The sequence below is a fragment of the Cavia porcellus genome, unplaced genomic scaffold, assembly GCF_034190915.1.
Source record: "Cavia porcellus strain 051 isolate PalLab524CR breed Dunkin Hartley unplaced genomic scaffold, mCavPor4.1 scaffold_9, whole genome shotgun sequence".
In the NCBI taxonomy this organism is placed as follows: Eukaryota; Metazoa; Chordata; class Mammalia; order Rodentia; family Caviidae; genus Cavia; species Cavia porcellus.
In genome coordinates this window covers 94,802,730-94,829,754 of record NW_026947492.1, presented here as the reverse complement: position 1 = coordinate 94,829,754, position 27,025 = coordinate 94,802,730, and positions in this window count along the sequence as shown.

Below are 27,025 nucleotides of genomic sequence, written 5' to 3'. Positions count from 1 at the left end.
AGAACACAGGAACAAGGATTCAGGAAATAGAATTCCGGAAGTACAACATAGGAAGTAAAATTCAGGAAATAGAATCCCGGAAGTAGATCTCAGGAAGTAGGATTGACAAAAGAGAATTGCGGAAGTACAACACTGGAATTCGGATTCACGAAATAGAACTCAGGAAGGAGAACACAGGAATTAACATTCAGGAAATAGAACTCAGGAAGGAGAACACAGGAAGTAGGATTCAGGAAACAGAATTCCGGAAGAAGAACACAGGAAGTAGAATTCAGGAAATAGAACTCAGGAAGTAGAACACAGGAAATAGGATTCAGGAAAAAGAATTCCTGGACTACAACACAGGAAATAAAATTTAGGAAATAGAACTCCCAAAGGAGAACACAGCAAGTAAGATTCAAGAAACGAAACTCAGGAAGGAGAACACAGGAATTAGGATTGAGGAAATAGAACTCAGGAAGTAGAACACAGGAAGTAGGATTCAGGGAATACAATTCCAGAAGTAGAACACAGGAAGTAGGATTCTGTAAATAGATCTAAGCAAGTAGAACACAGGATGTAGGATACTGGAAATAGGCCTCATCAAAGAGGGCACAGGAAGTTGGATTGAGGAAATAGACCTCAGGAAGCACAACAAAGGAAGTAGGATTCAAGAAATAGAATTCTGGAATTAGCACACAGGAAGTAGGGTTTAGGAAATAGGATTCTGGAAGTAGAACACAGGAATTAGAATTCAGGAAATAGATCTTAGGAAGTAGAATACAGGAATTCAGAATAAGAAATAGAACTCAGGAAGAGAACACAGGGAGAAGGATTCAGGAAATAGAATTCCGGAAGTATAACACAGGTAGCAAGATTCAGGAAATAGAATTCCGCAAGTAGAACACAGGAAGTAGTGTATAGGAAATAGGTCTCATGAAGGAGAACACAGGAAATAGGGTTCAGGGAATAGAATTCCGAAAGTAGAACACAGGAAATAGGTTTCAGAAAATAGATCTTATGGAGTAGAACTCAGGAAATAGAATTCAGGAAATAGAATTCCTGAAGTAGAACACAGGAATTACGATTCAGGAAATAGAATTTAGGAAGCACAACACAGGAAGTAGGAGTCAGGAAATAAAACTCCGGAAGCAGAACACAGGAAGTAGGAGTCAGGAAATAAAACTCCGGAAGCAGAACACAAGAAGTAGGATTAAGGAAATAGGACTAATGATAGAAAAGACAGGAAGTTGGATTCGGGAAAGAGAAATACAGAAGTACAACTTGAGAAGTAAGTTTCATTAAATAGAACTCCTTCCTGAGTTCTATTGAAGGACAACACAGGAAGAAGGATTCAGCAAATAGAACTCAGGAAGCAGAACACAGGAAGTAGGATTCATGAAATAGTCCTCATGAAGGAGAGAACAGGAAGTTGGATGCAGGAAACACAACTCAGGAAATAGAACACAGGAAGTAGGATTCCGGAAATAGAATTCTGGAAGGAGAACACAGGAAGTAGAATTTAGGAAATAGAATTCCGGAAGTACAACACAGGAAGTAGGATTCAGGAAATAGATCTGAGGAAGTAGAACACAAGAATAAAATTCAGGAAAGATAACTCAGGGAGTAGGTCACAGGAAGTAGGATTCAGGAAGTAGAACTTAGGAAGTAGAACACAGGATTCAGATTCAGAAAGAGAACTCAGGAAGCAGAACACAGGGAGTAGGATACAGGAGATAGAATTCCAGAAGTGGAACACAGGAAACAAGATTCAGAAAATAGAATGCCGGAGGTAGAACACATGAAGTAGTATTCAGGAAATTGGTGTCATGAAGGAGAACACAGGAAGTAGGATTCAAGGAATAGAATTCAGGAAATAGAACACAGGAAATAGGATTCAGGAAATAGAACTCAGGAAGTAGAACACAGGATGTCAGATTCATGAAATAGGCCCTATGAAAGAGAGCACAGGAAGTTGGATTCAGGAAATCGAACTCAGGAAGTAGACCACACGAAAAAGCATTCAGGAAATAGGCCTCAAGAAGGAGAACACAGGAAGTAGGATTCAGGGAATACAATTACGGAAGTAGAACACAGCAAGCAATATTCAGGAAATAGGCCTCATGAAGCAGAATCCAGGAGCTAGGATTCAGGATATAGAATTCCTCAAGTAGAACAAAGGAAGTAAGATTCAGGAAACAGAATTCCAGCAGTAGAACACAGGAAATAGGATTCAGGAAATAGAACTGAGGAACGAGAACACTGGAAGTAGGATTCAGGAAATAGAACTCAGGAAGTACAACGCAGGATGTAGTATTCTGCAAATAGGCCTCATGAAAGAAAGCACAGGAAGTTGGATTCAGGAAATAGAACTCAGGAAGTAGAACACAGGAAGTAGGATTCAATAATACAACATAGGAAGCAGAAAACAGGAATTCAGATTCAGAAATAGAACTCAGGAAGCAGTACACAGGGAGTAGCTTTCAGGAAATAGAATTCCGGAAGTGGAACACAGGAATTAGGAGTCAGGAAATGGAACTCAGGATGTAGAACAAAAGACTAAGATTCAGCAAATAGAACTCAGGAAGGAGAACACAGGGAGTAGGATTCAGGCAATAGAATTCCAGAAGTCGAACACAGGAAGCAGGATTCAGGAAATAGAATTCCAGAAGTAGAACACAGGAATTACTACTCAGGAAATCGGCCTCATATAGAGAACACAGGAAGTAGGATTCAAGGAATAGAATTCCGGAAGTAGCAGACAGGAAATAGAACTCAGGAAGTAGAACACAGGAAGTAGCATTCAGAAAATAGAACTTAGGAAGTAGAACAGAGGAAGTAGGATTCAGGAAATAGAATTCCATATGTAGAAAACAGGAAGTAGGATTCAGGAAATAGGTCTCATTAAGGAGCACACAGGAAGTTGGATTCAGGAAAGAGAACTGAGAAAATAGAACACAGGAAGTAGAATTCAGGAAATAGAACTCAGGAAGTAGAACACAGGAAGTAAGATTCAGGAAATAGGTCTCATGAAGGAGAGCACAGGAAGTTGAATTCAGGAAATAGAACTCAGAAAGGAGAACACACGTAGTAGGATTCAGGAAGTAGAATTCCGGACAGGAATTAGGATTCAGAAAATAGAATTGCCTAAGTAGAACCCAAGAAGTAGTATTTAGCAAATAGGCCTCATGAAGGAGAACACAGGAAGTGGGATTCACAGAAAAGAATTCTGGAGGTAGAACAAGGGAAGTAGCATTCAGGGAACAGAATTCCGGAAGTAGAACACAGGAAGTAGTATTCAGGAAATAATCCTCATGAAGGAGAATATAAGAAGTAGGATTCAGGAAATAGAATTCCGGAAGCAGGAAACAGGAAGTAGTATTCAGAAAGTATTCATTAAGGACAACACAGGAAGTAGGATTCATGGAATAGAATTCCAGAAGTAAACACAACAAGTAGGATTCAGGAAAGAGAATTCCGGAAGTATGACACAGGAAGTAAGATTCAGGAAATAGCACTCAGGAAGGAGAACAGAGGAAGTATGATTCAGGAAATGGAATTCCGGTATTAGAGCACACGAATTCGGATTCAGGAAAAAGAATTCCGGAAGTACAACGTGGAATTAGGATTCACGAAATAGAACACAGGAAGTAGGATTCAGGAAACAGAATTCCAGAAGTAGAACACAGGAAGTAGTATTCAGGAATTAATCCTCATGAAGGGTAAAATAGGAAGTAGCATTCAGGGACAAGAAATCCCGAAGTAGAACACATGAACAAGGATTCAGGAAATAGAATTCCGGAAGTACAACATAGGAAGTAAAATTCAGGAAATAGAATCCCGGAAGTAGATCTCAGGAAGTAGGATTGACAAAAGAGAATTGCGGAAGTACAACACTGGAATTCGGATTCACAAAATAGAACTCAGGAAGGAGAACACAGGAATTAACATTCAGGAAATAGAACTCAGGAAGGAGAACACAGGAAGTAGGATTCAGGAAACAGAATTCCGGAAGAAGAACACAGGAAGTAGAATTCAGGAAATAGAACTCAGGAAGTAGAACACAGGAAATAGGATTCAGGAAAAAGAATTCCTGGACTACAACACAGGAAATAAAATTTAGGAAATAGAACTCCCAAAGGAGAACACAGCAAGTAAGATTCAAGAAACGAAACTCAGGAAGGAGAACACAGGAATTAGGATTGAGGAAATAGAACTCAGGAAGTAGAACACAGGAAGTAGGATTCAGGGAATACAATTCCAGAAGTAGAACACAGGAAGTAGGATTCTGTAAATAGATCTAAGCAAGTAGAACACAGGATGTAGGATACTGGAAATAGGCCTCATCAAAGAGGGCACAGGAAGTTGGATTGAGGAAATAGACCTCAGGAAGCACAACAAAGGAAGTAGGATTCAAGAAATAGAATTCTGGATTTAGCACACAGGAAGTAGGGTTTAGGAAATAGGATTCTGGAAGTAGAACACAGGAATTAGAATTCAGGAAATAGATCTTAGGAAGTAGAATACAGGAATTCAGAATAAGAAATAGAACTCAGGAAGAGAACACAGGGAGAAGGATTCAGGAAATAGAATTCCGGAAGTATAACACAGGTAGCAAGATTCAGGAAATAGAATTCCGCAAGTAGAACACAGGAAGTAGTGTATAGGAAATAGGTCTCATGAAGGAGAACACAGGAAATAGGGTTCAGGGAATAGAATTCCGAAAGTAGAACACAGGAAATAGGTTTCAGGAAATAGATCTTATGGAGTAGAACTCAGGAAATAGAATTCAGGAAATAGAATTCCTGAAGTAGAACACAGGAATTACGATTCAGGAAATAGAATTTAGGAAGCACAACACAGGAAGTAGGAGTCAGGAAATAAAACTCTGGAAGCAGAACACAGGAAGTAGGATTCAGGAAATAGGACTAATGATAGAAAAGACAGGAAGTTGGATTCGGGAAAGAGAAATACAGAAGTACAACTTGAGAAGTAAGTTTCATTAAATAGAACTCCTTCCTGAGTTCTATTGAAGGACAACACAGGAAGAAGGATTCAGGAAATAGAACTCAGGAAGCAGAACACAGGAAGTAGGATTCACGAAATAGTCCTCATGAAGGAGAGAACAGGAAGTTGGATGCAGGAAACACAACTCAGGAAATAGAACACAGGAAGTAGGATTCCGGAAATAGAATTCTGGAAGGAGAACACAGGAAGTAGAATTTAGGAAATAGAATTCCGGAAGTACAACACAGGAAGTAGGATTCAGGAAATAGATCTGAGGAAGTAGAACACAAGAATAAAATTCAGGAAAGATAACTCAGGGAGTAGGTCACAGGAAGTAGGATTCTGGAAGTAAAACTTAGGAAGTAGAACACAGGATTCAGATTCAGAAAGAGAACTCAGGAAGCAGAACACAGGGAGTAGGATACAGGAAATAGAATTCCAGAAGTGGAACACAGGAAACAAGATTCAGAAAATAGAATGCCGGAGGTAGAACACATGAAGTAGTATTCAGGAAATCGGTCTCATGAAGGAGAACACAGGAAGTAGGATTCAAGGAATAGAATTCAGGAAAAAGAACACAGTAAATAGGATTCAGGAAATAGAACTCAGGAAGTAGAACACAGGATGTCAGATTCATGAAATAGGCCCTATGAAAGAGAGCACAGGAAGTTGGATTCAGGAAATAGAACTCAGGAAGTAGACCACACGAAAAAGCATTCAGGAAATAGGCCTCAAGAAGGAGAACACAGGAAGTAGGATTCAGGGAATACAATTACGGAAGTAGAACACAGCAAGCAATATTCAGGAAATAGGCCTCATGAAGCAGAATCCAGGAGCTAGGATTCAGGATATAGAATTCCTCAAGTAGAAAAAGGAAGTAGGATTCAGGAAACAGAATTCCAGCAGTAGAACACAGGAAATAGGATTCAGGAAATAGAACTGAGGAACGAGAACACTGGAAGTAGGATTCAGGAAATAGAACTCAGGAAGTACAATGCAGGACGTAGTATTCTGCAAATAGGCCTCATGAAAGAAAGCACAGGAAGTTGGATTCAGGAAATAGAACTCAGGAAGTAGAACACAGGAAGTAGGATTCAGGAATACAACATAGGAAGCAGAAAACAGGAATTCAGATTCAGAAATAGAACTCAGGAAGCAGTACACAGGGAGTAGCTTGCAGGAAATAGAATTCCGGAAGTGGAACACAGGAATTAGCAGTCAGGAAATGGAACTCAGGATGTAGAACAAAAGACTAAGATTCAGCAAATAGAACTCAGGAAGGAGAACACAGGGAGTAGGATTCAGGCAATAGAATTCCAGAAGTCGAACACAGGAAGCAGGATTCAGGAAATAGAATTCCAGAAGTAGAACACAGGAATTACTACTCAGGAAATCGGCTTCATATAGAGAACACAGGAAGTAGGATTCAAGGAATAGAATTCCGGAAGTAGCAGACAGGAAATAGAACTCAGGAAGTAGAACACAGGAAGTAGCATTCAGAAAATAGAACTTAGGAAGTAGAACAGAGGAAGTAGGATTCAGGAAATAGAATTCCATATGTAGAAAACAGGAAGTAGGATTCAGGAAATAGGTCTCATTAAGGAGCACACAGGAAGTTGGATTCAGGAAAGAGAACTGAGAAAATAGAACACAGGAAGTAGAATTCAGGAAATAGAACTCAGGAAGTAGAACACAGGAAGTAAGATTCAGGAAATAGGTCTCATGAAGGAGAGCACAGGAAGTTGAATTCAGGAAATAGAACTCAGAAAGGAGAATACACGTAGTAGGATTCAGGAAGTAGAATTCCAGAGAGGAATTAGGATTCAGAAAATAGAATTGCCTAAGTAGAACCCAAGAAGTAGTATTTAGCAAATAGGCCTCATGAAGGAGAACACAGGAAGTGGGATTCACAGAAAAGAATTCTGGAGGTAGAACAAGGGAAGTAGCATTCAGGGAACAGAATTCCGGAAGTAGAACACAGGAAGTAGTATTCAGGAAATAATCCTCATGAAGGAGAATATAAGAAGTAGGATTCAGGAAATAGAATTCCGGAAGCAGGAAACAGGAAGTAGTATTCAGAAAGTATTCATTAAGGACAACACAGGAAGTAGGATTCATGGAATAGAATTCCAGAAGTAAACACAACAAGTAGGATTCAGGAAATAGAATTCCGGAAGTATGACACAGGAAGTAAGATTCAGGAAATAGCACTCAGGAAGGAGAACAGAGGAAGTATGATTCAGGAAATGGAATTCCGGTATTAGAGCACACGAATTCGGATTCAGGAAAAAGAATTCCGGAAGTACAACGTGGAATTAGGATTCACGAAATAGAACTCAGGAAGGAGAACACAGGAATTTGGATTCAGGAAACAGAATTCCAGAAGTAGAACACAGGAAGTAGTACTCAGGAATTAATCCTCATGAAGGGTAAAATAGGAAGTAGCATTCAGGGACAAGAAATCCCGAAGTAGAACACAGGAACAAGGATTCAGGAAATAGAATTCCGGAAGTACAACATAGGAAGTAAAATTCAGGAAATAGAATCCCGGAAGTAGATCTCAGGAAGTAGGATTGACAAAAGAGAATTGCGGAAGTACAACACTGGAATTCGGATTCACAAAATAGAACTCAGGAAGGAGAACACAGGAATTAACATTCCGGAAATAGAACTCAGGAAGGAGAACACAGGAATTAACATTCCGGAAATAGAACTCAGGAAGGAGAACACAGGAAGTAGGATTCAGGAAACAGAATTCCGGAAGAAGAACACAGGAAGTAGAATTCAGGAAATAGTACTCAGGAAGTAGAACACAGGAAATAGGATTCAGGAAAAAGAATTCCTGGATTACAACACAGGAAATAAAATTTAGGAAATAGAACTCCCAAAGGAGAACACAGGAAGTAACATTCAAGAAACGAAACTCAGGAAGGAGAACACAGGAATTAGGATTGAGGAAATAGAACTCAGGAAGTAGAACACAGGAAGTAGCATTCAGGGAATACAATTCCAGTAGTAGAACACAGGAAGTAGGATTCTGTAAATAGATCTAAGCAAGTAGAACACAGGATGTAGGATACTGGAAATAGGCCTCATCAAAGAGGGCACAGGAAGTTGGATTGAGGAAATAGACCTCAGGAAGCACAACAAAGGAAGTAGGATTCAAGAAATAGAATTCTGGAATTAGCACACAGGAAGTATGGTTTAGGAAATAGGATTCTGGAAGTAGAACACAGGAATTAGAATTCAGGAAATAGATCTTAGGAAGTAGAATACAGGAATTCAGAATAAGAAATAGAACTCAGGAAGAGAACACAGGGAGAAGGATTCAGGAAATAGAATTCCGGAAGTATAACACAGGTAGCAAGATTCAGGAAATAGAATTCCGCAAGTAGAACACAGGAAGTAGTGTATAGGAAATAGGTCTCATGAAGGAGAACACAGGAAATAGGGTTCAGGGAATAGAATTCCGAAAGTAGAACACAGGAAATAGGTTTCAGGAAATAGATCTTATGGAGTAGAACTCAGGAAATAGAATTCAGGAAATAGAATTCCTGAAGTAGAACACAGGAATTACGATTCAGGAAATAGAATTTAGGAAGCACAACACAGGAAGTAGGAGTCAGGAAATAAAACTCCGGAAGCAGAACACAGGAAGTAGGATTCAGGAAATAGGACTAATGATAGAAAAGACAGGAAGTTGGATTCGGGAAAGAGAAATACAGAAGTACAACTTGAAGTGGAATAGCTGGAATAAATGGGATTTCCAATCCCAACTTTTTGAGAAACCTCCAGACAGACCTCCACAAAGGCTGTACCAGTTTACACTCCCACCAACAGTGCAGGAGAGTTCCTTTTTCCCCACATCCTCTCCAGCATTTGTTGTTGTTGGTTTTCTTGATCCTGGCCATTCTTTCAGGAGTGAGATGGAATCTCAGTGTGGTTTTAATTTGCATTTCTCTGATGACCAAGGATGATGAGCATGTTTTCATATATTTATTTGCCATTTGCATTTCTTCATCTGAGAATTGCGTATTCATCTCAGATGCCCATTTTTGGATTGGATCTTTGAATTTTGGAGGTCTGAGTTTTTTTAATTCTTTATATGTTTTAGACAAGAGTCCCTTGTCTGAGAGAGAGTTCACTAAAATCTTTTCCCAGTTTGTGGGTTTTCTTTTCACTATGCTGGAGATTTCTTTTGACATGCAGAAACTTTTTAATAAGATGTGGTCCCAGTTATTGATTCTGGGAAGTGTTTCCCGTGCGGTTTGAGACCTGTTCATGAATTCTCTACCTACTCCTATGTCTCCAAGGTTTCTACCCACTTTGTCTTCCAATAGATTTAGTGTTTCTGTTTTAATATTCAGATCTTTGACCCATTTAGATTTTAATTTAGTACATGGTGATAGACATGGGTCTAGCTTTAGTTTTCGGCAAATGGAGAGCCAGTTTTTCCAGCACCATTTATTGAAGAGACTGTCGTTCTTCCAGTGAACCTGCTTGGCTCCTTTATCAAAGATAAGGTGGTTGAGTGTGTTTGTAGTTGTGGTTGTATCTTCTAATCTATTCCATTGATCTTCGCCTCTGTTTTGATTCCAATACCATGTTGATTTTACTACTGTTGCTTTGTAGTATAATTTCAAGTCAGGGATTGTGATGCCTCCTGCTTTGCCTTTGCTGCTTAGAATTGCCTTTGCGATTCTAGGTCTCTTCTGGTTCCAGATGAAATTTAGGAGTGATTTCTCTAGATCTATAAGGTATGTTGATGGTATTTATTCCAGCTATTCCACTTCTAGGCATATTCCCAGAAGAACTGAAAGCATCATACGACAGTGATTTATGTGCACCTATGTTTATAGCAGCACAATTTGTAATCGCCAGATCTTGGAAACAACCCAAGTGTCCATCAACTGAGGAATGGATAAAAAAGTTGTGGTATTTCTATACAATGGAATATTATTCAGCTATAAAGAAGGATCACATTGAGATATTTATCAATAAATGGGCGCAGCTTGAGACCATACTCATAAGTGAAATAAATCAATCTCGCATGTATGAATACCGAATAGTTTCCCTAATGTAAGTAATGATTCAAATATATGAAAATATGTAGCAATCATGATTCCCCATTATGTGGCCTTGAAGCCTTATAAAATTTTCACTTATTAATTAGAAAGGCTTTATTCCGGGCTTCTTGATATGGAAATATTTGAAGCTATAGTATATGAAGTTTTATCCAAATATCTCAAGGAAAAAGACAGACACTATGGTAACTATTATTCTTTAAAAAAATTATTTAGTTATTTCTTATGTTTATTTTAATTAAGGGAAAAATTTAAAAAATTAGGATATATAATAGTAACTCTTTTCGATTTCCTATTAACTTGTTTTGAAGTCCTGTAATGCTCCCACGATCTTGTTTTGACTGATTAGACTCTGTTCCATTCTGTGGGATAGTATCAGGTCCGAGGGTATAGGCAACTACTTTGAAGGCAGTAAGATTCACTAAGATGCCCATTCTGGTTTGACTATTGTCTCCTTTGGAAGTCCTGTAATGTTTACAATGTCTAAGTTTTATTGGTCTTGTTCTCTACTGTTTTGTCCAACTTTATAATATCTAATGAGATAGACAAATCTTTTTAAGGAAACAAGAGACAACGTTGATAACTATTGTTAATAACCGTATACTCTGTTCTACATCATGTGCTAAGTCTATCCTTGGTTTTCACTGACAGCTTTGTTCTGCCATATTTGACTTTATTCTCCCCCCCCAAAAAAAAGTAATAAGAACTAACGAGTAATAAAATCTAAAATGTGTAAATTTTGTTGTAAAAAGAGAGGAAGGGGAAAAAAGAGCTCTAACGGATATAACAGCAAGTGTGTATAGGGATGTTGAATAGCTGACTATATTAATTTTTTTGGATCATTGAACACAGCTGTTTGTAGTCTCTCTGTTTGAATGTCTACTTTGTATTCTTTGATACTGTGATTTGAGCAACTATTTCCAAGATGATAATATGTAATCTATTAACAGGTGATTTCTTACTGTTATGCTTTTTTTTGTAGTTCTGTATTATATGTAACCTTACACTGCTTTGTTTTGTTTTGTGTTTTTCTCTTTTTCCTCTTAAATAAAAAAAAAAGAAAAAAAAAAGAAGTACAACTTGAGAAGTAAGTTTCATTAAATAGAACTCCTTCCTGAGTTCTATTGAAGGACAACACAGGAAGAAGGATTCAGGAAATAGAACTCAGGAAGCAGAACACAGGAAGTAGGATTCACGAAATAGTCCTCATGAAGGAGAGAACAGGAAGTTGGATGCAGGAAACACAACTCATGAAATAGAACACAGGAAGTAGGATTCCAGAAATAGAATTCTGGAAGGAGAACACAGGAAGTAGAATTTAGGAAATAGAATTCTGGAAGTACAACACAGGAAGTAGGATTCAGGAAATAGATCTGAGGAAGTAGAACACAAGAATAAAATTCAGGAAAGATAACTCAGGGAGTAGGTCACAGGAAGTAGGATTCAGGAAGTAGAACTTAGGAAGTAGAACACAGGATTCAGATTCAGAAAGAGAACTCAGGAAGCAGAACACAGGGAGTAGGATACAGGAAATAGAATTCCAGAAGTGGAACACAGGAAACAAGATTCAGAAAATAGAATGCCGGAGGTAGAACACATGAAGTAGTATTCAGGAAATCGGTCTCATGAAGGAGAACACAGGAAGTAGGATTCAAGGAATAGAATTCAGGAAATAGAACACAGGAAATAGAATTCAGGAAATAGAACTCAGGAAGTAGAACACAGGATGTCAGATTCATGAAATAGGCCCTATGAAAGAGAGCACAGGAAGTTGGATTCAGGAAATCGAACTCAGGAATTAGACCACACGAAAAAGCATTCAGGAAATAGGCCTCAAGAAGGAGAACACAGGAAGTAGGATTCAGGGAATACAATTACGGAAGTAGAACACAGCAAGCAATATTCAGGAAATAGGCCTCATGAAGCAGAATCCAGGAGCTAGGATTCAGGATATAGAATTCCTCAAGTAGAACAAAGGAAGTAGGATTCAGGAAACAGAATTCCAGCAGTAGAACACAGGAAATAGGATTCAGGAAATAGAACTGAGGAACGAGAACACTGGAAGTAGGATTCAGGAAATAGAACTCAGGAAGTACAACGCAGGATGTAGTATTCTGCAAAAAGGCCTCATGAAAGAAAGCACAGGAAGTTGGATTCAGGAAATAGAACTCAGGAAGTAGAACACAGGAAGTAGGATTCAGGAATACAACATAGGAAGCAGAAAACAGGAATTCAGATTCAGAAATAGAACTCAGGAAGCAGTACACAGGGAGTAGCTTTCAGGAAATAGAATTCCGGAAGTGGAACACAGGAATTAGGAGTCAGGAAATGGAACTCAGGATGTAGAACAAAAGACTAAGATTCAGCAAATAGAACTCAGGAAGGAGAACACAGGGAGTAGGATTCAGGCAATAGAATTCCAGAAGTCGAACACAGGAAGCAGGATTCAGGAAATAGAATTCCAGAAGTAGAACACAGGAATTACTACTCAGGAAATCGGCCTCATATAGAGAACACAGGAAGTAGGATTCAAGGAATAGAATTCCGGAAGTAGCAGACAGGAAATAGAACTCAGGAAGTAGAACACAGGAAGTAGCATTCAGAAAATAGAACTTAGGAAGTAGAACAGAGGAAGTAGGATTCAGGAAATAGAATTCCATATGTAGAAAACAGGAAGTAGGATTCAGGAAATAGGTCTCATTAAGGAGCACACAGGAAGTTGGATTCAGGAAGGGGAACTGAGAAAATAGAACACAGGAAGTAGAATTCAGGAAATAGAACTCAGGAAGTAGAACACAGGAAGTAAGATTCAGGAAATAGGTCTCATGAAGGAGAGCACAGGAAGTTGAATTCAGGAAATAGAACTCAGAAAGGAGAACACACGTAGTAGGATTCAGGAAGTAGAATTCCGGACAGGAATTAGGATTCAGAAAATAGAATTGCCTAAGTAGAACCCAAGAAGTAGAATTTAGGAAATAGGCCTCATGAAGGAGAACACAGGAAGTGGGATTCACAGAAATGAATTCTGGAGGTAGAACAAGGGAAGTAGAATTCAGGGAACAGAATTCCGGAAGTAGAACACAGGAAGTAGTATTCAGGAAATAATCCTCATGAAGGAGAATATAAGAAGTAGGATTCAGGAAATAGAATTCCGGAAGCAGGAAACAGGAAGTAGTATTCAGAAAGCATTCATGAAGGACAACACAGGAAGTAGGATTCATGGAATAGAATTCCAGAAGTAAACACAACAAGTAGGATTCAGGAAATAGAATTCCGGAAGTAGGACACAGGAAGTAAGATTCAGGAAATAGCACTCAGGAAGGAGAACAGAGGAAGTATGATTCAGGAAATGGAATTCCGGTATTAGAGCACACGAATTTGGATTCAGGAAAAAGAATTCCGGAAGTACAACGTGGAATTAGGATTCACGAAATAGAACTCAGGAAGGAGAACACAGGAATTAACATTCAGGAAATAGAACTCAGGAAGGAGAACACAGGAAGTAGGATTCAGGAAACAGAATTCCAGAAGTAGAACACAGGAAGTAGTATTCAGGAATTAATCCTCATGAAGGGTAAAATAGGAAGTAGCATTCAGGGACAAGAAATCCCGAAGTAGAACACAGGAACAAGGATTCAGGAAATAGAATTCCGGAAGTACAACATAGGAAGTAAAATTCAGGAAATAGAATCCCGGAAGTAGATCTCAGGAAGTAGGATTGACAAAAGAGAATTGCGGAAGTACAACACTGGAATTCGGATTCACGAAATAGAACTCAGGAAGGAGAACACAGGAATTAACATTCAGGAAATAGAACTCAGGAAGGAGAACACAGGAAGTAGGATTCAGGAAACAGAATTCCGGAAGAAGAACACAGGAAGTAGAATTCAGGAAATAGAACTCAGGAAGTAGAACACAGGAAATAGGATTCAGGAAAAAGAATTCCTGGACTACAACACAGGAAATAAAATTTAGGAAATAGAACTCCCAAAGGAGAACACAGCAAGTAAGATTCAAGAAACGAAACTCAGGAAGGAGAACACAGGAATTAGGATTGAGGAAATAGAACTCAGGAAGTAGAACACAGGAAGTAGGATTCAGGGAATACAATTCCAGAAGTAGAACACAGGAAGTAGGATTCTGTAAATAGATCTAAGCAAGTAGAACACAGGATGTAGGATACTGGAAATAGGCCTCATCAAAGAGGGCACAGGAAGTTGGATTGAGGAAATAGACCTCAGGAAGCACAACAAAGGAAGTAGGATTCAAGAAATAGAATTCTGGAATTAGCACACAGGAAGTAGGGTTTAGGAAATAGGATTCTGGAAGTAGAACACAGGAATTAGAATTCAGGAAATAGATCTTAGGAAGTAGAATACAGGAATTCAGAATAAGAAATAGAACTCAGGAAGAGAACACAGGGAGAAGGATTCAGGAAATAGAATTCCGGAAGTATAACACAGGTAGCAAGATTCAGGAAATAGAATTCCGCAAGTAGAACACAGGAAGTAGTGTATAGGAAATAGGTCTCATGAAGGAGAACACAGGAAATAGGGTTCAGGGAATAGAATTCTGAAAGTAGAACACAGGAAATAGGTTTCAGAAAATAGATCTTATGGAGTAGAACTCAGGAAATAGAATTCAGGAAATAGAATTCCTGAAGTAGAACACAGGAATTACGATTCAGGAAATAGAATTTAGGAAGCACAACACAGGAAGTAGGAGTCAGGAAATAAAACTCCGGAAGCAGAACACAGGAAGTAGGAGTCAGGAAATAAAACTCCGGAAGCAGAACACAAGAAGTAGGATTAAGGAAATAGGACTAATGATAGAAAAGACAGGAAGTTGGATTCGGGAAAGAGAAATACAGAAGTACAACTTGAGAAGTAAGTTTCATTAAATAGAACTCCTTCCTGAGTTCTATTGAAGGACAACACAGGAAGAAGGATTCAGCAAATAGAACTCAGGAAGCAGAACACAGGAAGTAGGATTCATGAAATAGTCCTCATGAAGGAGAGAACAGGAAGTTGGATGCAGGAAACACAACTCAGGAAATAGAACACAGGAAGTAGGATTCCGGAAACAGAATTCTGGAAGGAGAACACAGGAAGTAGAATTTAGGAAATAGAATTCCGGAAGTACAACACAGGAAGTAGGATTCAGGAAATAGATCTGAGGAAGTAGAACACAAGAATAAAATTCAGGAAAGATAACTCAGGGAGTAGGTCACAGGAAGTAGGATTCAGGAAGTAGAACTTAGGAAGTAGAACACAGGATTCAGATTCAGAAAGAGAACTCAGGAAGCAGAACACAGGGAGTAGGATACAGGAGATAGAATTCCAGAAGTGGAACACAGGAAACAAGATTCAGAAAATAGAATGCCGGAGGTAGAACACATGAAGTAGTATTCAGGAAATTGGTGTCATGAAGGAGAACACAGGAAGTAGGATTCAAGGAATAGAATTCAGGAAATAGAACACAGGAAATAGGATTCAGGAAATAGAACTCAGGAAGTAGAACACAGGATGTCAGATTCATGAAATAGGCCCTATGAAAGAGAGCACAGGAAGTTGGATTCAGGAAATCGAACTCAGGAAGTAGACCACACGAAAAAGCATTCAGGAAATAGGCCTCAAGAAGGAGAACACAGGAAGTAGGATTCAGGGAATACAATTACGGAAGTAGAACACAGCAAGCAATATTCAGGAAATAGGCCTCATGAAGCAGAATCCAGGAGCTAGGATTCAGGATATAGAATTCCTCAAGTAGAACAAAGGAAGTAAGATTCAGGAAACAGAATTCCAGCAGTAGAACACAGGAAATAGGATTCAGGAAATAGAACTGAGGAACGAGAACACTGGAAGTAGGATTCAGGAAATAGAACTCAGGAAGTACAACGCAGGATGTAGTATTCTGCAAATAGGCCTCATGAAAGAAAGCACAGGAAGTTGGATTCAGGAAATAGAACTCAGGAAGTAGAACACAGGAAGTAGGATTCAATAATACAACATAGGAAGCAGAAAACAGGAATTCAGATTCAGAAATAGAACTCAGGAAGCAGTACACAGGGAGTAGCTTTCAGGAAATAGAATTCCGGAAGTGGAACACAGGAATTAGGAGTCAGGAAATGGAACTCAGGATGTAGAACAAAAGACTAAGATTCAGCAAATAGAACTCAGGAAGGAGAACACAGGGAGTAGGATTCAGGCAATAGAATTCCAGAAGTCGAACACAGGAAGCAGGATTCAGGAAATAGAATTCCAGAAGTAGAACACAGGAATTACTACTCAGGAAATCGGCCTCATATAGAGAACACAGGAAGTAGGATTCAAGGAATAGAATTCCGGAAGTAGCAGACAGGAAATAGAACTCAGGAAGTAGAACACAGGAAGTAGCATTCAGAAAATAGAACTTAGGAAGTAGAACAGAGGAAGTAGGATTCAGGAAATAGAATTCCATATGTAGAAAACAGGAAGTAGGATTCAGGAAATAGGTCTCATTAAGGAGCACACAGGAAGTTGGATTCAGGAAAGAGAACTGAGAAAATAGAACACAGGAAGTAGAATTCAGGAAATAGAACTCAGGAAGTAGAACACAGGAAGTAAGATTCAGGAAATAGGTCTCATGAAGGAGAGCACAGGAAGTTGAATTCAGGAAATAGAACTCAGAAAGGAGAACACACGTAGTAGGATTCAGGAAGTAGAATTCCGGACAGGAATTAGGATTCAGAAAATAGAATTGCCTAAGTAGAACCCAAGAAGTAGTATTTAGGAAATAGGCCTCATGAAGGAGAACACAGGAAGTGGGATTCACAGAAAAGAATTCTGGAGGTAGAACAAGGGAAGTAGCATTCAGGGAACAGAATTCCGGAAGTAGAACACAGGAAGTAGTATTCAGGAAATAATCCTCATGAAGGAGAATATAAGAAGTAGGATTCAGGAAATAGAAATCCGGAAGCAGGAAACAGGAAGTAGTATTCAGAAAGTATTCATGAAGGACAACACAGGAAGTAGGATTCATGGAATAGAATTCCAGAAGTAAACACAACAAGTAGGATTCAGGAAATAGAATTCCGGAAGTAGGACACAGGAAGTAAGATTCAGCAAATAGCACTCAGGAAGGAGAACAGAGGAAGTATGATTCAGGAAATGGAATTCCGGTATTAGAGCACACGAATTCGGATTCAGGAAAAAGAATTCCGGAAGTACAACGTGGAATTAGGATTCACAAAATAGAACACAGGAAGTAGGATTCAGGAAACAGAATTCCAGAAGTAGAACACAGGAAGTAGTATTCAGGAATTAATCCTCATGAAGGGTAAAATAGGAAGTAGCATTCAGGGACAAGAAATCCCGAAGTAGAACACATGAACAAGGATTCAGGAAATAGAATTCCGGAAGTACAACATAGGAAGTAAAATTCAGGAAATAGAATCCCGGAAGTAGATCTCAGCAAGTAGGATTGACAAAAGAGAATTGCGGAAGTACAACACTGGAATTCGGATTCACAAAATACAACTCAGGAAGGAGAACACAGGAATTAACATTCAGGAAATAGAACTCAGGAAGGAGAACACAGGAAGTAGGATTCAGGAAACAGAATTCCGGAAGAAGAACACAGGAAGTAGAATTCAGGAAATAGAACTCAGGAAGTAGAATTTAGGAAATAGTACTCAGGAAGTAGAACACAGGAAATAGGATTCAGGAAAAAGAATTCCTGGACTACAACACAGGAAATAAAATTTAGGAAATAGAACTCCCAAAGGAGAACACAGCAAGTAAGATTCAAGAAACGAAACTCAGGAAGGAGAACACAGGAATTAGGATTGAGGAAATAGAACTCAGGAAGTAGAACACAGGAAGTAGGATTCAGGGAATACAATTCCAGAAGTAGAACACAGGAAGTAGGATTCTGTAAATAGATCTAAGCAAGTAGAACACAGGATGTAGGATACTGGAAATAGGCCTCATCAAAGAGGGCACAGGAAGTTGGATTGAGGAAATAGACCTCAGGAAGCACAACAAAGGAAGTAGGATTCAAGAAATAGAATTCTGGAATTAGCACACAGGAAGTAGGGTTTAGGAAATAGGATTCTGGAAGTAGAACACAGGAATTAGAATTCAGGAAATAGATCTTAGGAAGTAGAATACAGGAATTCAGAATAAGAAATAGAACTCAGGAAGAGAACACAGGGAGAAGGATTCAGGAAATAGAATTCCGGAAGTATAACACAGGTAGCAAGATTCAGGAAATAGAATTCCGCAAGTAGAACACAGGAAGTAGTGTATAGGAAATAGGTCTCATGAAGGAGAACACAGGAAATAGGGTTCAGGGAATAGAATTCCGAAAGCAGAACACAGGAAATAGGTTTCAGGAAATAGATCTTATGGAGTAGAACTCAGGAAATAGAATTCCTGAAGTAGAACACAGGAATTACGATTCAGGAAATAGAATTTAGGAAGCACAACACAGGAAGTAGGAGTCAGGAAATAAAACTCCGGAAGCAGAACACAAGAAGTAGGATTAAGGAAATAGGACTAATGATAGAAAAGACAGGAAGTTGGATTCGGGAAAGAGAAATACAGAAGTACAACTTGAGAAGTAAGTTTCATTAAATAGAACTCCTTCCTGAGTTCTATTGAAGGACAACACAGGAAGAAGGATTCAGGAAATAGAACTCAGGAAGCAGAACACAGGAAGTAGGATTCACGAAATAGTCCTCATGAAGGAGAGAACAGGAAGTTGGATGCAGGAAACACAACTCAGGAAATAGAACACAGGAAGTAGGATTCCGGAAATAGAATTCTGGAAGGAGAACACAGGAAGTAGAATTTAGGAAATAGAATTCCGGAAGTACAACACAGGAAGTAGGATTCAGGAAATAGATTTGAGGAAGTAGAACACAAGAATAAAATTCAGGAAAGATAACTCAGGGAGTAGGTCACAGGAAGTAGGATTCAGGAAGTAGAACTTAGGAAGTAGAACACAGGATTCAGATTCAGAAAGAGAACTCAGGAAGCAGAACACAGGGAGTAGGATACAGGAAATAGAATTCCAGAAGTGGAACACAGGAAACAAGATTCAGAAAATAGAATGCCGGAGGTAGAACACATGAAGTAGTATTCAGGAAATCGGTCTCATGAAGGAGAACACAGGAAGTAGGATTCAAGGAATAGAATTCAGGAAATAGAACACAGGAAATAGGATTCAGGAAATAGAACTCAGGAAGTAGAACACAGGATGTCAGATTCATGAAATAGGCCCTATGAAAGAGAGCACAGGAAGTTAGATTCAGGAAATCGAACTCAGGAAGTAGACCACACGAAAAAGCATTCAGGAAATAGGCCTCAAGAAGGAGAACACAGGAAGTAGGATTCAGGGAATACAATTACGGAAGTAGAACACAGCAAGCAATATTCAGGAAATAGGCCTCATGAAGCAGAATCCAGGAGCTAGGATTCAGGATATAGAATTCCTCAAGTAGAACAAAGGAAGTAGGATTCAGGAAACAGAATTCCAGCAGTAGAACACAGGAAATAGGATTCAGGAAATAGAACTGAGGAACGAGAACACTGGAAGTAGGATTCAGGAAATAGAACTCAGGAAGTACAACGCAGGATGTAGTATTCTGCAAATAGGCCTCATGAAAGAAAGCACAGGAAGTTGGATTCAGCAAATAGAACTCAGGAAGTAGAACACAGGAAGTAGGATTCAGGAATACAACATAGGAAGCAGAAAACAGGAATTCAGATTCAGAAATAGAACTCAGGAAGCAGTACACAGGGAGTAGCTTTCAGGAAATAGAATTCCGGAAGTGGAACACAGGAATTAGGAGTCAGGAAATGGAACTCAGGATGTAGAACAAAAGACTAAGATTCAGCAAATAGAACTCAGGAAGGAGAACACAGGGAGTAGGATTCAGGCAATAGAATTCCAGAAGTCGAACACAGGAAGCAGGATTCAGGAAATAGAATTCCAGAAGTAGAACACAGGAATTACTACTCAGGAAATCGGCCTCATATAGAGAACACAGGAAGTAGGATTCAAGGAATAGAATTCCGGAAGTAGCAGACAGGAAATAGAACTCAGGAAGTAGAACACAGGAAGTAGCATTCAGAAAATAGAACTTAGGAAGTAGAACAGAGGAAGTAGGATTCAGGAAATAGAATTCCATATGTAGAAAACAGGAAGTAGGATTCAGGAAATAGGTCTCATTAAGGAGCACACAGGAAGTTGGATTCAGGAAAGAGAACTGAGAAAATAGAACACAGGAAGTAGAATTCAGGAAATAGAACTCAGGAAGTAGAACACAGGAAGTAAGATTCAGGAAATAGGTCTCATGAAGGAGAGCACAGGAAGTTGAATTCAGGAAATAGAACTCAGAAAGGAGAACACACGTAGTAGGATTCAGGAAGTAGAATTCCGGACAGGAATTAGGATTCAGAAAATAGAATTGCCTAAGTAGAACCCAAGAAGTAGTATTTAGGAAATAGGCCTCATGAAGGAGAACACAGGAAGTGGGATTCACAGAAAAGAATTCTGGAGGTAGAACAAGGGAAGTAGCATTCAGGGAACAGAATTCCGGAAGTAGAACACAGGAAGTAGTATTCAGGAAATAATCCTCATGAAGGAGAATATAAGAAGTAGGATTCAGGAAATAGAAATCCGGAAGCAGGAAACAGGAAGTAGTATTCAGAAAGTATTCATGAAGGACAACACAGGAAGTAGGATTCATGGAATAGAATTCCAGAAGTAAACACAACAAGTAGGATTCAGGAAATAGAATTCCGGAAGTAGGACACAGGAAGTAAGATTCAGCAAATAGCACTCAGGAAGGAGAACAGAGGAAGTATGATTCAGGAAATGGAATTCCGGTATTAGAGCACACGAATTCGGATTCAGGAAAAAGAATTCCGGAAGTACAACGTGGAATTAGGATTCACAAAATAGAACACAGGAAGTAGGATTCAGGAAACAGAATTCCAGAAGTAGAACACAGGAAGTAGTATTCAGGAATTAATCCTCATGAAGGGTAAAATAGGAAGTAGCATTCAGGGACAAGAAATCCCGAAGTAGAACACATGAACAAGGATTCAGGAAATAGAATTCCGGAAGTACAACATAGGAAGTAAAATTCAGGAAATAGAATCCCGGAAGTAGATCTCAGCAAGTAGGATTGACAAAAGAGAATTGCGGAAGTACAACACTGGAATTCGGATTCACAAAATACAACTCAGGAAGGAGAACACAGGAATTAACATTCAGGAAATAGAACTCAGGAAGGAGAACACAGGAAGTAGGATTCAGGAAACAGAATTCCGGAAGAAGAACACAGGAAGTAGAATTCAGGAAATAGAACTCAGGAAGTAGAATTTAGGAAATAGTACTCAGGAAGTAGAACACAGGAAATAGGATTCAGGAAAAAGAATTCCTGGACTACAACACAGGAAATAAAATTTAGGAAATAGAACTCCCAAAGGAGAACACAGCAAGTAAGATTCAAGAAACGAAACTCAGGAAGGAGAACACAGGAATTAGGATTGAGGAAATAGAACTCAGGAAGTAGAACACAGGAAGTAGGATTCAGGGAATACAATTCCAGAAGTAGAACACAGGAAGTAGGATTCTGTAAATAGATCTAAGCAAGTAGAACACAGGATGTAGGATACTGGAAATAGGCCTCATCAAAGAGGGCACAGGAAGTTGGATTGAGGAAATAGACCTCAGGAAGCACAACAAAGGAAGTAGGATTCAAGAAATAGAATTCTGGAATTAGCACACAGGAAGTAGGGTTTAGGAAATAGGATTCTGGAAGTAGAACACAGGAATTAGAATTCAGGAAATAGATCTTAGGAAGTAGAATACAGGAATTCAGAATAAGAAATAGAACTCAGGAAGAGAACACAGGGAGAAGGATTCAGGAAATAGAATTCCGGAAGTATAACACAGGTAGCAAGATTCAGGAAATAGAATTCCGCAAGTAGAACACAGGAAGTAGTGTATAGGAAATAGGTCTCATGAAGGAGAACACAGGAAATAGGGTTCAGGGAATAGAATTCCGAAAGCAGAACACAGGAAATAGGTTTCAGGAAATAGATCTTATGGAGTAGAACTCAGGAAATAGAATTCCTGAAGTAGAACACAGGAATTACGATTCAGGAAATAGAATTTAGGAAGCACAACACAGGAAGTAGGAGTCAGGAAATAAAACTCCGGAAGCAGAACACAAGAAGTAGGATTAAGGAAATAGGACTAATGATAGAAAAGACAGGAAGTTGGATTCGGGAAAGAGAAATACAGAAGTACAACTTGAGAAGTAAGTTTCATTAAATAGAACTCCTTCCTGAGTTCTATTGAAGGACAACACAGGAAGAAGGATTCAGGAAATAGAACTCAGGAAGCAGAACACAGCAAGTAGGATTCACGAAATAGTCCTCATGAAGGAGAGAACAGGAAGTTGGATGCAGGAAACACAACTCAGGAAATAGAACACAGGAAGTAGGATTCCGGAAATAGAATTCTGGAAGGAGAACACAGGAAGTAGAATTTAGGAAATAGAATTCCGGAAGTACAACACAGGAAGTAGGATTCAGGAAATAGATTTGAGGAAGTAGAACACAAGAATAAAATTCAGGAAAGATAACTCAGGGAGTAGGTCACAGGAAGTAGGATTCAGGAAGTAGAACTTAGGAAGTAGAACACAGGATTCAGATTCAGAAAGAGAACTCAGGAAGCAGAACACAGGGAGTAGGATACAGGAAATAGAATTCCAGAAGTGGAACACAGGAAACAAGATTCAGAAAATAGAATGCCGGAGGTAGAACACATGAAGTAGTATTCAGGAAATCGGTCTCATGAAGGAGAACACAGGAAGTAGGATTCAAGGAATAGAATTCAGGAAATAGAACACAGGAAATAGGATTCAGGAAATAGAACTCAGGAAGTAGAACACAGGATGTCAGATTCATGAAATAGGCCCTATGAAAGAGAGCACAGGAAGTTAGATTCAGGAAATCGAACTCAGGAAGTAGACCACACGAAAAAGCATTCAGGAAATAGGCCTCAAGAAGGAGAACACAGGAAGTAGGATTCAGGGAATACAATTACGGAAGTAGAACACAGCAAGCAATATTCAGGAAATAGGCCTCATGAAGCAGAATCCAGGAGCTAGGATTCAGGATATAGAATTCCTCAAGTAGAACAAATGAAGTAGGATTCAGGAAACAGAATTCCAGCAGTAGAACACAGGAAATAGGATTCAGGAAATAGAACTGAGGAACGAGAACACTGGAAGTAGGATTCAGGAAATAGAACTCAGGAAGTACAACGCAGGATGTAGTATTCTGCAAATAGGCCTCATGAAAGAAAGCACAGGAAGTTGGATTCAGCAAATAGAACTCAGGAAGTAGAACACAGGAAGTAGGATTCAGGAATACAACATAGGAAGCAGAAAACAGGAATTCAGATTCAGAAATAGAACTCAGGAAGCAGTACACAGGGAGTAGCTTTCAGGAAATAGAATTCCGGAAGTGGAACACAGGAATTAGGAGTCAGGAAATGGAACTCAGGATGTAGAACAAAAGACTAAGATTCAGCAAATAGAACTCAGGAAGGAGAACACAGGGAGTAGGATTCAGGCAATAGAATTCCAGAAGTCGAACACAGGAAGCAGGATTCAGGAAATAGAATTCCAGAAGTAGAACACAGGAATTACTACTCAGGAAATCGGCCTCATATAGAGAACACAGGAAGTAGGATTCAAGGAATAGAATTCCGGAAGTAGCAGACAGGAAATAGAACTCAGGAAGTAGAACACAGGAAGTAGCATTCAGAAAATAGAACTTAGGAAGTAGAACAGAGGAAGTAGGATTCAGGAAATAGAATTCCATATGTAGAAAACAGGAAGTAGGATTCAGGAAATAGGTCTCATTAAGGAGCACACAGGAAGTTGGATTCAGGAAAGAGAACTGAGAAAATAGAACACAGGAAGTAGAATTCAGGAAATAGAACTCAGGAAGTAGAACACAGGAAGTAAGATTCAGGAAATAGGTCTCATGAAGGAGAGCACAGGAAGTTGAATTCAGGAAATAGAACTCAGAAAGGAGAACACACGTAGTAGGATTCAGGAAGTAGAATTCCGGACAGGAATTAGGATTCAGAAAATAGAATTGCCTAAGTAGAACCCAAGAAGTAGTATTTAGGAAATAGGCCTCATGAAGGAGAACACAGGAAGTGGGATTCACAGAAAAGAATTCTGGAGGTAGAACAAGGGAAGTAGCATTCAGGGAACAGAATTCCGGAAGTAGAACACAGGAAGTAGTATTCAGGAAATAATCCTCATGAAGGAGAATATAAGAAGTAGGATTCAGGAAATAGAATTCTGGATGCAGGAAACAGGAAGTAGTATTCAGAAAGTATTCATGAAGGACAACACAGGAAGTAGGATTCATGGAATAGAATTCCAGAAGTAAACACAAGAAGTAGGATTCAGGAAATAGAATTCCGGAAGTATGACACAGGAAGTAAGATTCAGGATATAGCACTCAGGAAGGAGAACAGAGGAAGTATGATTCAGGAAATGGAATTCCGGTATTAGAGCACACGAATTCGGATTGAGGAAAAAGAATTCCGGAAGTACAACGTGGAATTAGGATTCACGAAATAGAACTCAGGAAGGAGAACACAGGAAGTAGGATTCAGGAAACAGAATTCCAGAAGTGGAACACAGGAAGTAGTATTCAGGAATTAATCCTCATGAAGGGTAAAATAGGAAGTAGCATTCAAGGACAAGAAATCCCGAAGTAGAACACAGGAACAAGGATTCAGGAAATAGAATTCCGGAAGTACAACATAGGAAGTAAAATTCAGGAAATAGAATCCCGGAAGTAGATCTCAGGAAGTAGGATTGACAAAAGAGAATTGCGGAAGTACAACACTGGAATTCGGATTCACAAAATACAACTCAGGAAGGAGAACACAGGAATTAACATTCAGGAAATAGAACTCAGGAAGGAGAACACAGGAAGTAGGATTCAGGAAACAGAATTCCGGAAGAAGAACACAGGAAGTAGAATTCAGGAAATAGAACTCAGGATGTAGAACACAGGAAATAGGATTCAGGAAAAAGAATTCCTGGACTACAACACAGGAAATAAAATTTAGGAAATAGAACTCCCAAAGGAGAACACAGCAAGTAAGATTCAAGAAACGAAACTCAGGAAGGAGAACACAGGAATTAGGATTGAGGAAATAGAACTCAGGAAGTAGAACACAGGAAGTAGGATTCAGGGAATACAATTCCAGAAGTAGAACACAGGAAGTAGGATTCTGTAAATAGATCTAAGCAAGTAGAACACAGGATGTAGGATACTGGAAATAGGCCTCATCAAAGAGGGCACAGGAAGTTGGATTGAGGAAATAGACCTCAGGAAGCACAACAAAGGAAGTAGGATTCAAGAAATAGAATTCTGGAATTAGCACACAGGAAGTAGGGTTTAGGAAATAGGATTCTGGAAGTAGAACACAGGAATTAGAATTCAGGAAATAGATCTTAGGAAGTAGAATACAGGAATTCAGAATAAGAAATAGAACTCAGGAAGAGAACACAGGGAGAAGGATTCAGGAAATAGAATTCCGGAAGTATAACACAGGTAGCAAGATTCAGGAAATAGAATTCCGCAAGTAGAACACAGGAAGTAGTGTATAGGAAATAGGTCTCATGAAGGAGAACACAGGAAATAGGGTTCAGGGAATAGAATTCCGAAAGTAGAACACAGGAAATAGGTTTCAGGAAATAGATCTTATGGAGTAGAACTCAGGAAATAGAATTCAGGAAATAGAATTCCTGAAGTAGAACACAGGAATTACGATTCAGGAAATAGAATTTAGGAAGCACAACACAGGAAGTAGGAGTCAGGAAATAAAACTCCGGAAGCAGAACACAGGAAGTAGGATTCAGGAAATAGGACTAATGATAGAAAAGACAGGAAGTTGGATTCGGGAAAGAGAAATACAGAAGTACAACTTGAGAAGTAAGTTTCATTAAATAGAACTCCTTCCTGAGTTCTATTGAAGGACAACACAGGAAGAAGGATTCAGGAAATAGAACTCAGGAAGCAGAACACAGCAAGTAGGATTCACGAAATAGTCCTCATGAAGGAGAGAACAGGAAGTTGGATGCAGGAAACACAACTCAGGAAATAGAACACAGGAAGTAGGATTCCGGAAATAGAATTCTGGAAGGAGAACACAGGAAGTAGAATTTAGGAAATAGAATTCCGGAAGTACAACACAGGAAGTAGGATTCAGGAAATAGATCTGAGGAAGTAGAACACAAGAATAAAATTCAGGAAAGATAACTCAGGGAGTAGGTCACAGGAAGTAGGATTCAGGAAGTAGAACTTAGGAAGTAGAACACAGGATTCAGATTCAGAAAGAGAACTCAGGAAGCAGAACACAGGGAGTAGGATACAGGAGATAGAATTCCAGAAGTGGAACACAGGAAACAAGATTCAGAAAATAGAATGCCGGAGGTAGAACACATGAAGTAGTATTCAGGAAATCGGTCTCATGAAGGAGAACACAGGAAGTAGGATTCAAGGAATAGAATTCAGGAAATAGAACACAGGAAATAGGATTCAGGAAATAGAACTCAGGAAGTAGAACACAGGATGTCAGATTCATGAAATAGGCCCTATGAAAGAGAGCACAGGAAGTTGGATTCAGGAAATCGAACTCAGGAAGTAGACCACACGAAAAAGCATTCAGGAAATAGGCCTCAAGAAGGAGAACACAGGAAGTAGGATTCAGGGAATACAATTACGGAAGTAGAATACAGCAAGCAATATTCAGGAAATAGGCCTCATGAAGCAGAATCCAGGAGCTAGGATTCAGGATATAGAATTCCTCAAGTAGAACAAAGGAAGTAGGATTCAGGAAACAGAATTCCAGCAGTA